This window comes from Sinocyclocheilus grahami, unplaced genomic scaffold, assembly GCF_001515645.1.
Source record: "Sinocyclocheilus grahami isolate Dianchi unplaced genomic scaffold, SAMN03320097.WGS_v1.1 scaffold540.1, whole genome shotgun sequence".
NCBI classification, from domain to species: Eukaryota; Metazoa; Chordata; class Actinopteri; order Cypriniformes; family Cyprinidae; genus Sinocyclocheilus; species Sinocyclocheilus grahami.
Window position 1 is genome coordinate 216,658 of NW_015505719.1, and position 14,152 is coordinate 230,809.

Sequence of the window (14,152 nt, forward strand, 5' to 3'; positions counted from 1 at the left end):
ACATACATACACACACACACACACATATATATATATATATATATATATGCATATACATATATTAGTGCTGTCAAACGATTGATCACATCCAAAATAAAAGTTTTTGTTTACATAATATATGTGTGTGTACTGTGCATATTTATTATGTACAGTATATACAAATACACACACATACGATATATATATATTGACATATATACATACATTTACATATGTATATTCATATAATTTATATTTTATATGAATATATTTAATATGTAAACATATTTTTAAACACATGCATGTATGTGTATTAATATATACATAATAAATATACACAGTACACACACACACACACACACACACACACACATATATACAGGGTGCGATTTGTGAAAAATAAACAGGGGGGGGATGCTTTTGAAAATTTTTATGAAATGTTTTTAATACGAAAGAAACTGTATTTAACGTGACCACAGTTTAATAAAAACATTCTATGTTAGGCCTATTAATTGTAATGATTTCATTTCCACGGTTATTCAAACAACGAATAAACTCTATAGAGAAAGCGAACAAAAAAAACACAACGGAGCTTTTTCAAACTCCGAATAAGTTAAACCATTGCATCGCAAAATGATTCACTGTTTCGAAACGCTCCAATCAGATCGCGTATCACGAATCATTGATTCAGATCTGGACTTCAAAGCGTGTATCGCGAATCCTTTGATTCAGATCCGGACGTCAGAACGGGTTCGCGGGATGTTTTTATCTCCACCGGGGATAAAAATAATTCAGCAGAGGCAGGGATGCATTGACCAGAGGGGGGGAAATCATATATGTGTGTGTGTGTGTGTGTGTGTGTGTGTGAAATACATAATACGTCTTTGTAATAAAGTGTATGTAAAATTTAGAGTGATAAACTGTAAAACAATCAACATAACTCCTAAAGCCAATTTTGGTAATATCTACTCGTTGTGAACATTAGAGAATGTCTACATTGATTTCTTCCAAAACAGCAAAGAAAATCCGGTTTTGATATGCCCTCTTTAACATTCAAACAGAGAGCGGAGAGCAGGGGGGATAAAAGAAAACACTGGCAAAGACACAATTCAGATACAAAGAGGGGAAAGGGTAAATCTTGAGAGACTGAGAAAAACGAGTGATAAGTTAGAGAGCAAACAAGAGAAAAAGAGTGAAATTAAGGCTGCAGCGACTGCGCCCTCCCAGGCCAGTCATAAATATCTGAGAGAGAGACTTTCATCATCCTTTCCACCGACAGAATTCTAATGGATCTAAAGGAATGTGTCTCTACGGAGCCATTACAGGCTGATCACGTCACCTGAGCTGGGATTGACACACACACAAACAGACAGAAAGACAAAAACACTGAAATACATGCAAACAAGGTGCAGCACACAACATGCATTCAAACATGCTTTGTTCAGACAGGCAGAACTCAATTTGTTTGGTTTGTCTGATTCAAATCAGTTTCTTTTTTTTTTTTTAAGTCTGCACAAAAAAATTATTAAAAAAATAAACCTAATGTTTATAAATCAGATCCTAAAAATCAGTTTTTTTTTAATGCGTCTCAGTCTGAACAACCAGACTGAATTTCAAATCGTTTATTTTGTCATTCAGGAAGTATCGCATATGTAACATCACACAAAGTGTGCAATATATCTCAAGTGGTATACAAATACACTAATTTCTGCTCCATCTTTTCTAACATAGCAAACTAACTGACATTATTTATGTAGTGAAAGGTAAAGGAGTAAATGAGTGAACACTTCGGCAGGTTTTGAAGAGTATATGCATGAATGCGTAAAATGCCTCTGTTCTCTCATGTGCTGCATGAGGGAGATGTCATGATGGACGTGAGCAGACCAAAAATTTCCAATTTCCCCATCCGCTCTCCCCAAAAATGACAGCTATCCTCAGTAGTTGCATGAGAAAATCTCTTGACATCGTGCTGAAGCTTACATCATTACACACCAAATACTGACTACACCAGCAGCTCACAAACTCTTCAGGTCAAGTACCACCTCTGATCAAATCAAAACGTCCAAGTACCAGCGAGACACAACAATGTTCCTTTCTTTTTCATTAGCTTTGATTGCTGAAGGGCTGTGAGCAACACACATAATGTTGCATTCAGATTAATATCGATAATTCTGCAGTTCAGATAAATCATGTTGCTGTTAGACCCTAATAAGTCCCTTGACTGGCCCTTTGCAGACATGTGGAAGGACCCTACCAGGAAACATAGCCTACATATATCACAATAATGACATCTAGAAAGGATTACAATGTATTTCTTTGAGTTAATATGCAAATTTTGTCGTCCATTTCAAACACATAAATAATAAATAGCCTAGTATGGAATATGAGGTAATGTGGCCAATCTGTCTTGAAGTGTTTGAAACAGACTGGTTATGTAATTGATAAGCTACTGTGCTCAGAGTTGAGTGATGAATCCAGTGTTTCAGAGTCCAAATGAAGGCCACTTTTAAAAGCATGAAGTCATGAAATCAACCATTTATAATTTATATCTAACATTGTTGAACTAATAATATTGGCTATGAAATAATGTTTTAAATTTACAAAGCTATATTAAACTAATAAATAATTTAGAAATTTAGGAAAAAAATATTGAAAAAATAAATAATACATTATAAAAAATATTTAAAATCATATATTTGGCAATGCACAGTATTAATCTACACACTACCATGCAAAAGGGGACAGTATGATTTGTTTTAAAGGAATTTAAAATTATTTTTATCCAGCAAGGATGCATTAAAGGGATAGTTCACCCAAAAATGAAAATGTGATGTTTATCTGCTTACCCCCAGGGCATCCAAGATGTAGGTGACTTTGTTTCTTCAGTAGAACACATATGATGATTTTTAACACAAACCGTTGCAGTCTATCAGTCGTATAATGCATGGCAATGGTAACATAATCTATGAGAGTAAAAAAAACATGCACAGACAAATCCAAATTAAACCCTGCGGCTCGTGACGACACATTGATGTCCTAAGACAAGAAACGATCGGTTTGTGCCAGAAACCGAACAGTATTTATATAACTTTTTACCTCTAATACACCACTATGTCCAACTGTCTTTGGGCACGCACATGGCATCCGGTGCGTGAGGTGTGTGCACGCTCTGGCGTAGTTTATGTTAATGGGTGTGTTGATATCCAGCCGAAGAGCAATCAACCATAACTTCAGGCGAGCAGGCTCAGAAGTTGGGAATATGTGGAAAGTCACCACTCCCGAATGAGTTAGTGCGAGAGAACATAATCTTTTAGTTTCAATTACCATTTTCATTAGCCGTCGTACCAACAATGACTGTGCACTGTGTAAACAATGAGTGACGTATACGTGCGAGAGATCACTTCCGGCACTTGCGTGAACTACGCCAGAGCGCGTACACACCTCATGCACCGGATGCCATGCGTGCGCTCAAAGACAGTTGGACATAGTAGTGTATTAGAGGTAAAAAATTATATAAATACTGTTCGGTTTCTTGCACAAACCGATCATTTCGTGTCTTAGGACATCAATGTGTCGTCACGAGCCGCAGGGTTTAATTTGGATTTGTCTGTGCATGTTTTTTTTCCTCTCATAGATTTTGTTACCATTGCCATGCATTATACGACTGATAGACTGCAACAGTTAAAGTTAAAAATCATCATATGTGTTCTACTGAAGAAACAAAGTCACCTACATCTAGGATGCCCTGGGGGTAAGCAGATAAACATCAAATTTTCATTTTTGGGTGAACTATCCCTTTAATGTGATCAAACGTATGAGTATAGACATTTACAATGTTACAAAAATAAATCCAAATAAATACTGTTCTTAAAAAATAATCACAGCTTCCACAAAAACAATAAATGTTTTCAACACGAATAATGAAAAGAAATGTTACGCACCAAATCTGCAAGTTAGAATGATTGTGTTATATGTTGATGAATGATTATATATTATTATAGTATATTATATTATATTCAGAGCATAATATATATATCTCTGAAAAAGCTGAAAGACTTGAAAGGTCACGAGTCAGAGTCACTATGGAATGACATATCTGCTACACAAATAAATGCCATTATATTTAGATCTAAGTTGTGAGGATAATTTATACCATAGCAATATATTGCCAGCTCTAAAACCACTCTATGGTACAGTATTAAGGCACTAAAACGCGACAGACTTTCTATAAAGCTGCCTTGAAACAATGTGTATTGTGAAAAAGCAAAAATAATACAAATAAATTTAGCTTGACTTGACTCATTCGGTCTCTTCTTACCTCAAGTGTTTCTTCAAGAGTGTCCACCTGGTCATGCAAGGCTTTTGTAGAGTCTGACTCTGGTCTGAGAAAGAGAGAAGTAAACAAGATAAAAAAATCAGCCATCTGAACACACACAGACTGCATTTATTGAAAGTCACTTCAACCTTCTATTATCTAATAACATCACCAGCTCAGTGCTTCGGTATGTCAGCCATTCTGGTTTTAAGCTTTTATACTTGTTCTTTGTTATAAAAAACTCATTGGTTATAGCGGCCTCTATTAATACTCAACACTTCTTTTCTATCTGATCACTAGACAAGGTCAACACACTCTACAATAGCGAGAGGGCTGGTTAGCAAGGTCCAGTTAGCATCTGCTGCCAGATGCTGTAACACCATCTGGACCCAAGAAGCATCTTTTTTCATAGACAACCATTCAAACGTAGCAGAGTATTCTGACGAAATGAAAATGTTTGCTTGAGAGAATTAAGCTGCAAATATTTCGTTAAATTACTGACGATATAGTAGCAGCTGAGCAACTGCCATTGAAATGGAACAATATGATCTCTTTTTTTTTTGGTTTGGGTTTACAAGTGAATTTTATTTTATTTTTTTAGCTGTGCCCCTTATGTGAACTTGAGCTGAAATCAAGTGCAATTCTGCTTGAGAGTCCGGTTACCATGGAGATGATCATGATGTCTGAATCGCAAAAAAACATATTGCTGACAAAACAGACTTCTTAGGTCTAAACTAAACTTGATTTGAGTGCAATATTTCCCGAGGCACTTTTTTTCTAAAAAGATCTTTACATGTTTTGTTGTAGTCTCAGTAATCCAATTAATCTCCTCATCCCATATCTGAATAGCATTTACAAACACTTCGTTTTTCCAGTAGCAGCAAAAGATAACAAGAAGAGCTCTGGAAAACCCCTAAAGCATTGATCCCTGTACAACAATGGGAGTGTAAAAACACATTAGGGTTTTGCAAAGGTATAGACAGATTGTACAACAGATTGTCTGAAAGTGAGAATGAGAAAAAGCCAGATGGCAGAATGTAGAATGTATCAAAACTGTTTTTAGCATATCAATAGCGAACCCTCAGGATAAAGCTGACACCAAATTTTGCGTATCACATTATTTTTGGTGTAAATGTGTTATTTTGTTGCCCCACGAGAGAATCATGCTAGAAAAACACCAACCCTTTGCACTCATGCTAACACTTCATCTGCAGTCCAAAGACTGCGGAAATTTATATTTAATATCAATGTGTGGTCGAGTGACAGGCCTCTCAGTCTCCAAGACATCTAAAGGCAGCAGGAATATAATAAGGTGTAGTTTTAGTGAGAGTGAGAGGTTTTGAGGGTTCACACTTTGAAGGCAGAAAGACACATGCTGTGCTAATAATGAGCTAATCAGGGGCTCACTGACAACTGTGCACACATGTGCTAATTGTGTGTTTGACAGGGCTTTAGTGACAGCAGTGGCAGAACAAGTTTTGAAGTTGAGAGGCCAGCTTTAATGACCAGCTTTGGAACCGCTTTGTATGAAGTGTCTTTAATTACAATGTACAAACATTTAAATTAATAATTTGATACAATGCACTTATTGTGTACATGCATGCTTTTTCGTTGTTCTTATATTTTAAAAATACCAGCATATAATTGCATCTGTAATTAACTTCTGTAATTACACCTATGATTACACTGCTGACACAATCTCACCGTCAAACCTGACCATAGCACAAATCCGGCCCCAAACCTTACCCTGTATTTCACCCCAATAGTAGCAAAAGTGATATGTGCAATACAACATGACCACAGTAATAAGACTGCACCAAAAATGTTTTTTACTTGTTTTTATCATTTTAAATATTAATAATAACAATATTAAAAATAACCAAAACTTAAATTATAAATAAAACTTAAATAAAATGTTATTAAAATAAAAATTAATTAAAAGCATACACCACCATTTAAAAGACTAAGGCCAGTTCGATTTTTAAAAGAAGATTTTTTATATTCACCATGGCTGCATGTATTTGAAAATATATAGCCAAAAACAGTAATACTGTGAAATATCACCACGATTTTAAAATATTTATTTTTGAAGTTTAAAGATTTATTTTTGCCTTATATTTGTAGTTTTAAAATGTAATTATTTAAATATATATATATATTTTAATCTTTACCATTACTCTAGCGTTGAAGTGTCACATGAGCCTTCAAAAATAATACTAATATGCTGATTCGGAGCTCATTTCTTATTAATATCGTTGTGTGGAAAGTGCTGAAGTGTTGAAGCTGAAATCCTTTGAAACATTTATATTTTGATCAATTTAATGCACCCTTGTAATTTCTTGCAAAATAAAAAAAAATCTTAAGTGACCCCAAACTTTAAAATGCTAGTGCATAATATTATCATCGTAATTTTAAGTGAAAAGCTGAATCAAAAATTGTTCTCAGTTATCCAGTTAAGCTATGCGGACCCGGATACGGGTCCAAAGTCACTTTATTTGCATAGCCTTCCTTATATGGTATCAGCCCATATATGGGTTCATTTGAAATCCAGTTCTGCGCTGCGATTGGTCAGTTTACACGTCACTCAGATCCGCCATTACAGACTCTGTGAACTCTGACACCACCGCGTCAGCACAGTGGGCAGAGAAAGGAGGGGTCGCCGTCAGGTCGCTCAGCCAGTGCACTGTGGAGAATGTAGTCCATAACGCGAGAATGGAGGCTTTTGACCGCACGGAAGAGTTGTAGCGAATGCGTCTCGGATCCTTTCAGTCTATGATTATCATATTACAAGTTATATACGATGAAGAACGGTCAGCGCGCCGTGGAGAGCAGTGGACGCGCGTCTGGGGAGACTTTAGCAGCGATTCTCTGTGAGTTTGAGAGTGTTACCCTTTGTTATGAAGCGTGTTAGCTATACTAGCACGCACCATTTTTTAAAATTTCCTCCATTGTATGTGTGTAGGGCAAACATTTGAATTTGAGTATGAAAAATGTAGGCGAAAATTCCAAAAAACGCCCAGAGTTTATTATGTGAGCTCACCCATATCCTCTCTGTGGCAGACATTCAAGTATATCATAGCAGAGTGCAAGCTGGTCATCTCTCTCACAGCTGTAGATACACTCTAATGCCACGGACAAAAGCTGAATTGAATCTCCAATAACTTTTGGATGACACTGCAAGTAAACAAACACATTATCATTGGTAAATTGTAAATTACTGGCAAAACCTAGTAAAGAACAGACCTATATAGCAATTCCGAGGATCAGTGGCTTATTTTAATGCTCAAAAATGCTATAGAGGGAGGTTTTGAAACAACCAACTTGTAAGGCTATACAACAGAACATAACTTTGTATATATGACCTTCATACGGTGTTAATACAGAACCGTTTCATCGCATCTCCTCTCAGACAATAGTAACTCACAGTGCACAGATGCACACACAAGCAGACTAAAAATCATGTTAGTGTGGATTAGATTGAATTTCATTTCACACAACATTGAATGTGCAAGGCTGATTCATAGACACACACAAACACAAAAAGAAACACAAACTCTCTCCAACCGCTTTTATTAATTTCCTGTGAGGAAAATTGATGCCTCAGATGTGTAAGCAGGTCATAAATTTTTATCATGGCCTTGTGAGACAGCGTGTACGTGTGTGTGTGTCTGAAGGTCTTCTGTGGCTTTGGACTCAGAATTGGAATGGCTCTTCCTCTAATCATTTCACTGCATCCCTCTTATATGAGTGTATCTGTGTGTGTGACATTAAATTACTTACATTTATTCATTTAGTAGCCGCTTTTATCCAAAGTGACTTATAAATGAGGAAAACCACAAGCAATTTATCATGAAAGAGCGCCAATATTAGTAGTGCCACACTACTGAATTTTTAATATTAAAGCAGATCAGTACAGAATAATGAGACTTCCGTACTTGTTTTGCGAGATGCAAAGTGTCTTCACAGCTCATAAAATAGGCCAAAAATGTCTTGACCAAAATAAAGTGTTCAAACTATGTCTATTAGGAATAGGAAGTATTTATGAGTATGATATAATTTAAGGACAAGAAATGTTAACAGGACATCCTCATAACAGCATGTGTACAAATTAGTGTTGATTTATTTGCCAAATTTGATACTAAAATATACATTATAATAAATAACAAACAATTATAGTAAATAAAAATATATTCATATTTATATTTTTTAATAAAATGATTAATAAAATGTATAATTAATTGATAAAAAAATAAATAATATATAATATTATTAATTACTTAAATATTATATTTTTTTAATAAAAAAATGTTTTCATGAAGCGGTATGGGTTAGGGTGTAGATTATGGTTAACAGCTAGTATTTTAAAATGGATTAAAATATCGAGATCATCTTTGGCGAGGGTGACCAGATATTCTCTGAGCAAAGTGGAGGCAGAGCCCACACACTGTCCTTCACAGCGCTGCAGAAACGGGACCATCCACTGGAATTAATTCCTCACATATCGATCCTCACGAGACTAAAACAGAGAGAAATCACTAAATACAACAGAGTCGGTAAATGTTCAGAAACAAAATACAGCAGTTTTACAGGAACAGTTCATGTCGTTCCAAACCCGTGTGATTTTCTTTCATTAAACACAAAACGAGTAATTCTGAAGAATGTAGAGGTTTCTCTTTTTACAATTTCAATAAATAAGACAGGAGTCTCAAAAAGCTTCAAAAAGAGTGTCTTTTTGAAAGAAGAAATCATTCAGATCCTTTCAGACGCTAAGATGGCGATTCACCCACTCATAGCGTTTCCCCTTAAACGAGCAAATGAGTATTAAATCATTTTTAATGAAAGCATTAAATCCAAACAAGCCCGCTGGATGTGCTTACTGCTGTCGTAATGAGACCACCCCTGTAAACACAAATCAAGACACACTCTCGCAGATCTATAATTTTCACTAGTGCTCCTCTATATAAAGAGCTGCCTAAATATACAGTATGTATGACTGTTGAGTGAAGCAGAGGTGTTTAAATCAATACGAGGTGCTTGCAGTATGGCTATTGACACATCAGACAAGAATAAAACATTACACTATGTCAGTATTATATATAGAGACGTCGATGATAAATGTTAACATAATAATAGGAGGGTTGAAGGAGGCTGTAGACAGCAAAACAAAGAGTGAACAGTCTCAAAACATACATTTTTCATGAGGAGGTGGAGCTTGTCAATGTCTCTGAGCTGCTGCAGCTCCTTTAGTGTGAGACTCAGGTCACATGACGTCTCGTACACCAGTGTCTCCATGGTAACCAGGTCGGCGCACAGCACCTCCATCCCAGGAATGTTCTGCTCTTTTCCCAGACGCACCAGAGACAGAGCACAATCAACCTGTGTGGACCAATCAAAAAGCTTAAGCAATCTAATAGAGACGCACAATATAAATGAGAGGGAAGCACTGTCTAACACATTCAAATAAGAAAACAGTTTTTAGGAACTCAGATTACCTCCTGGAAATGTAAAAAGCAGAAGAACTGTGCATTAAAATATATTATAAAGTAAATAATATACATTTTATACAATAAATCATATCACACATGTCACACACACACGCAACATTGTTTTTAGTTTATTAAAACATTGTTTTAGCAACACTATTTTAGTTTTCTTTATGATTTTAATTTTAGTTTCAGTTATAATAACCCTGGCTAGCATTATTCCTCTTTTGGAATCACTGTTTAAATTTTTCACACACTACTTTTTACTTCATTTTTATAAATAAGCTCATGTGGGACTATTTCGTAATTTTGCATTTTTTGTGTGTTGGTGTCCAAGAAATCACACAGAATGCTGCGGATGTTTAAAAAATCAGAAATCTATTAAATGAGTGTGTACAATTGAGTGAAAATCTGAATCTATGAAAACTGTCAGACCACATCAAACAGAGATGCAAAAACACAAAAGACTTGACAATAAAAACGAAAGAATGCTACAAGTAAAAATCCCCAAACAGATATGTAAAAAGTAGAACCAGTCGATGAAATCCCACCCGCCTCAGCGGCCCATCAATACAGTTCACATCGTGAGCTGACGATTGGTATTCCTCTACCAGTTGACAGGCAGCGCATGGAGCCAATCAATAGTGGATGCCTGCGTAGAGGAAATGATTGCTGCTGTTTTTTCACCTGGTAGGAACCGAAACCCTTGACACTGGAGTTAACAAGAGCCAAACACCTCCGGAGCAATACTGCCTTCACAACAACACGATACATCAGTCCTATTACAAGCAGAGCTGCTTAACACAACACTAAATCAGGATCAAAAGCAGTACATGTATTTGCCTTACAAACAAATGATTGCAAACAGCACACGTTTGTTTACGCACACCTGGCTTTAGTCGAACAGAAGTATTGATCTCTACATGCACAAACATTTTGCCATCGTTCTCGGCCGTTCTTCCCTTCTCTAAGGACCAAACAGGCAGGCAGAGCTCAGATGATCAGATCGCACACCCTTTTATTACACTAGATTTATTTTTCTTTTGTAGTTTCAATCTGCTCCCAGGCGCCGCCAGTCCTCCTTCCCTCACTTCACATGTCAGGCTCTTTCAGAGCAGCCCTTTCTCCTTGCTGTAACCTCTGTCCTGACAGAGTGATGTCTCTCCTGCTCTGCAGCACTTCCTGAAACAGGCTGTGCCTACAGTTGAGTGATAGCAGTTGTCATAATGGTCATATTTTGTGAGGACAAAAAGTTTGAGACTAATCATACAGAAATACAGAAATTTCTGGACATTCAGGCTGAAAACCAAGACCAAAAATGTTCACTTTAAATTAGACTGTATTTGGAATAACTAAAACTCTCCAGGTGGGATTACTATTAAATGGGTCATATGATGCGATTTCAAGTTCTCTTTGGAGTGTTACAAGCTCTTGGTGCATAAAGAAGATCTGTAAAGTTGCAAAGACTAAAGTCTCAAATCCAAAGAGATATTCTTTATAAAAGTTAAGAGTCAACCACGCCTACCTAAAACGGCTCATTCTAACACGCCCCCACATGTCTACGTCACTATGTGGAAATATTAGCATAATGCTGCCCAAATGTAAAGAAGGAAGGCGTGGTTTCAGGAACAGCAGTAGTGTTGATGCAGCCATGTCAGGGAGACACTGTGTATTTCAGTGCGAAAGCAAGAGCATTTTATTTGGCCTTCCAGAAGTAGATGCAATTAGGAATCATTGGTTAAGATTTATTTACAACAGGACAGCACAACCCAGATGTTCGAATTTGTGCAACGCATTTTATGGACGACAGTTTTTTGAACCTAGAAGAGTACAAGGCTGGCTGTGCACACAGGCTATTTCTAAAAAAAAAATGCTATGACAATCTGGCGCTTCTGAATCAGCGACTGTAAGTATGTTTTGTTATTAGTTTAAGAATTTGCTACTGACTGTTCAAATGCGGAGTTTTGCGCAGCGCAGAGTAACGCGTCGTGTGTGTGTGAGGAGAACAGGGTCACATCACAGGAGAGTGAACTGCCTGTCAGAAATCATAGCACGTCAGCTGTCTTAACCGCGGCTTGTGTACTGCATCATCACTGTGTCTGTCACGCGACTCTGTTGCCCTTTTGGGCTTGAACTGATGGTAAAACTTGATATTTACTTTGAAAGTTGACGCTCGCGATTATGGTAAGGGGCGTTACATTTCCGACGCGTGCTTGTGGTGTTCGGCCAATCACAATGCATTAGGTCAGCTGGCCAATCAGAGCAGACTGTGCTTGTCAAAGGAGGGGGTTTTGTTGAAAACGACGTGTTTGAGAGAGGCGGGGCATAGAGGACCTACAATAATGTACAGTATTTGAAAAATAATGTGTTTTTTGAACATTAAAGTAAGTCAACATATTCTGTTACACCAAATACACAAAATAATGATCTTTAAAATAGAATCATATGACCCCTTTAAAACATCTACGCTCCATTTACTTATATATTACATAAATAATATTTACTTAAAATATTGCTCAATTGATGACTTTTGTACAATGTAAGCACATATTGTACAAAATAGCATATACTGTAAAGTGCTTATGAATACACAACAAAGGACAAGCTGTCATTAAAGTGAAAGAGGACAAAACAAATACCAAGATATTTTGAAATGCGTGTTTTTCAATTTAACTACACTCAAAAATCTTATGCTAAAAATACCATTTATAATGACAAAAAAGTACTAAATTAGAAGAATGAAAATTAAAAGCATATTAAATGGGGGTCTCAGACTTTTGGACCACACTGTAATTGCAGCTTTTAGTAAAATAAAAAGCATTTGTGGAATTGTGGAAAATCAGTACCTTTTAGAGTTTCTTTTAAAGCTGTTCTTTTACAAATATGTATCTTTGAACAGCATTGAAAGAAAGAAAGAAAGAAAGAAAGAAAGAAAGAAAGAAAGAAAGAAAGAAAGAAAAAGAAAGGAAAAGAAAGAAAGAAAGAAAGAAAGAAAGAAAGAAAGAAAGAAAGAAAGAAAGAAAGAAAGAAAGAAAGAAAGAAAGAAAGAAAGAAAGAAAGAAAGAAAGAAAGAAAGAAAGAAAGAAAGAAAGAAAGAAAGAAAGAAAGAAAGAAAGAAAGAAAGAAAAAGAAAGGATGGATGGATGAAAAGATGGATGGAAAGACTGAAAAACAGAAAGAAAAAAGAAAGAAAGGATGGATGGATGGAAAGAAATAAAGTAGGAAAGGAAGGAAGAAAAGTACGAAAGATAGAAAGCAAGAAAGACAGACAGAAATAAAGACAGGCAGACAGACAGACAGAAGCAAAGCAAGAAAGACAGACAGAGAGAGACAGAAGGAAAGAAAGAAAGAAAGAAAGCTCGGTCTGGTCTCATAATGGTTTAGATATCTTTCCATTAAGAGGGCCACAGCAGACAGATACAGTGTTATCTAGCTCCACATTTGATCTCTCAACACTAACAGCCCTCTGGGACAGCAGTAACTGTCACTCTGGAAGGAAGCAAATCTTCTGTGAGTCAGATGTGCATCTGTATGTGTATCTGAGGAAGTTGTTTGTTTTTCAGTCTTTGCAAAGGAAAGCAGTGTGCTTTGATACGTGTTTGAGTGTCAGCTTCTGTCATTGTGTGCACTTGTGTACCTGGCGGGAATTGCTCTCTATGTCCTGTGCCCCGGTCAGGTACCACTCAGTCAGCAGTGTGATGGAGGGTTTGGCGCTACGAAACCTCTCTAGTTCTGATTGTTCCTCATATAAGAAGTGACAGCCATCAACTGGTTTGGGCTCCACCACTCCTCTAAAGAAAAGAACACACACAGTCGACTTTTGTACAATGTAAGCACATATTGTACAAAATAGCATATACTGTAAAGTGCTTATGAATACACAACAAAGGACAAGCTGTCATTAAAGTGAAAGAGGACAAAACAAATACCAAGATATTTTGAAATGCGTGTTTTTCAATTTAACTACACTCAAAAATCTTATGCTAAAAATACCATTTATAATGACAAAAAAGTACTAAATTAGAAGAATGAAAATTAAAAGCATATTAAATGGGGGTCTCAGACTTTTGGACCACACTGTAATTGCAGCTTTTAGTAAAATAAAAAGCATTTGTGGAATTGTGGAAAATCAGTACCTTTTAGAGTTTCTTTTAAAGCTGTTCTTTTACAAATATGTATCTTTGAACAGCATTGAAAGAAAGAAAGAAAGAAAGAAAGAAAGAAAGAAAGAAAGAAAGAAAGAAAGAAAGAAAGAAAGAAAGAAAGAAAGAAAGAAAGAAAGAAAGAAAGAAAGAAAGAAAGAAAGAAAGAAAGAAAGAAAGAAAGAAAGAAAGAAAGAAAGAAAGAAAGAAAGAAAGAAAGAAAGAAAGAAAGA

The 14,152-nt window shown here is 36.2% G+C and overlaps 1 pseudogene; it reads right to left on the reverse strand.

Annotated features, from left to right (window-relative positions):
* LOC107555605 (neuroblastoma-amplified sequence-like) overlaps window positions 1–14,152 on the reverse strand; it is a 197,259-nt pseudogene that overhangs the window by 145,445 nt on the left and 37,662 nt on the right.